General features: G+C 39.9%; 1 protein-coding gene across 1 annotated transcript in view; it reads left to right on the forward strand.

Moving 5' to 3' along the window:
* TULP4 (tubby like protein 4) overlaps positions 1 to 2,007 on the forward strand; it is a 259,230-nt gene that overhangs the window by 159,976 nt on the left and 97,247 nt on the right. The window lies entirely within an intron of this gene.

A 2,007-nucleotide genomic window follows, 5' to 3' on the forward strand; every position in this document is an offset into this window, starting at 1 on the left:
AAAAAAAAAAAAGAAAATGAAAAGGCAAACCAAAGACTGGGAGAAAATATTTGAAATACACCTATCTGGTAAAGGATTATATCTAGAATTTATAGAGAAATTTTATGGCAGAAGGTGAAAACTGGTATTTACTATATATATTTTAAATATGTTTGCCTGCATTCGTGTAGTCATCCCTTGATATCCATAGGGGATTGGTTTCAGGACTTCCCACAGATACCAAAATTCACGGATGCTCATGTATATGGTATAATATTTGTATATAATCCTTGTACATCATCTTGTATACTTTATTTATTTATTTATTTGTTTTGAGATGGCATCTCACTCTGTATTGGAGAGCAATGGCTTGATACTGACTCTGCCTCCCAGATTCAAGCAATTCTCCCGACCCAGCCTCCTGAGTAGGTGGGACTACAGATGCACATTACTATGCCCGGCTAATTTTTGCATTTTGAGTAGTGACGGGGTTTCATCACGTTGGTCAGGCTGGTCTCGAACTCCTGACCTCAAATGATCCTCCTGCCTTGGTCTCCCAAAGTGCTGGGATTACAGGTGTGAACCACTGCGCCCAGCCCATCTTGTATACTTTAAATCATCTCTAGGTTACTTGTAATACCTAATACAATGTAAATGCTAAATAAATAGTTGTTATATTATTTAGGGATAATGACAAGGGGGAAAAAGCATACATGTTCGATACAAATGTATTTTTTCCAATTATTTTTTATTCAAAGTTGGTTGAATTCATGGATACAGAATCCATGGATACAGATGGCAAACTGTATATGGAAAGGGATTTGAACAGATATACCCCAAAAGATGTGTAGATTATCAATCAACACATGAAATGATGCCCAACATATTAGTCATTATGGAAATGCAAGTTAGAAAGACAATGTCATACACCTACTAGAGTAGTTAAAATTAAAATGACTGACAACAGGCCTGCCGTGGTGGCTGACGCCTGTAATCTGAGCACTTTGGGAAGCTGAGGCGGGCGCATCACTTGAGGTCGGGAGTTCAAGATCAGCCTGACCAACATGGGGAAACCTCATCTCTACTAAAAATACAAAATTAGCCAGGTTTGGTAGCAGGCGCCTGTAATCCCAGCTACTTGAGAGACTGAGGCAGGAGAATTGCTTGAACCGGGGAAGAGGAGGTTGCGGTGAGCCAAGATTGTGCCATTCCACTCTAGCCTGGACAAGAAGAGCAAAAAACTGTCTCAAAACAAAAACAAAACAAAACAAAACAAAAAACAGCAGATGCAAGTGTAAAATGACATAACCACTTTGGTTTTTTGAGACAGTGTCTCACTTTGTCGCCCAGGCTGAAGTGCAGTGGCGCGATCTTGGCTCTCTGCAACCTCCACCTCCCAGGTTCAAGCGATTCTCCTATCTTAGCCTTCTGAGTAGCTAGGATTACAGGCACTGACATAACCACTTTGGAAAATGGTTTCGTAATTTCTTATACAGTTAAACATACATTTACCATATGGCCCAACAGTTCCACTCCTAGGTATTTACTCAATGAAATGAAATCATGTGTCATAAAAAGTCTTGCACATGAATGTTCATAGTAATTTTATAATAACTAAATGCTGGAAACAACCCAGCTGTCTAGCAATTTGTTTTAACTTTGTAGTTCAGGGGTACATGTGCAGATTTGTTATATAGGTACACTTGTATCATGGGAGTTTGTTGTACAGGTATTTTGTCACCCAGGTGTTAAGCCTTTAGTTATTTTTCCTGATCCTCTCCCTCTTTTCTACCCTTCATCTTCCACCCTCTGATAGGCCCCAGTATATATTGTTCCCCTCAATGTGTCCATGTGTTTTTGTCATTGTTAAGTGAGAACATGCTGTATTTGATTTTCTGTTCCTGTGTTAGTTTGCTAAACATAATGGCCTCCAGCTCCATCCGTGTTCCTGCAAAGGACATGATCTTGTTCTTTTTTTTTTTTTTGAGGCGGAGTCTTGCTCTGTCGCCAGGCTAGAGCGCAGTGGCG

This window comes from Mandrillus leucophaeus, unplaced genomic scaffold (assembly GCF_000951045.1).
Source record: "Mandrillus leucophaeus isolate KB7577 unplaced genomic scaffold, Mleu.le_1.0 Scaffold166, whole genome shotgun sequence".
Classification (NCBI taxonomy): Eukaryota; Metazoa; Chordata; class Mammalia; order Primates; family Cercopithecidae; genus Mandrillus; species Mandrillus leucophaeus.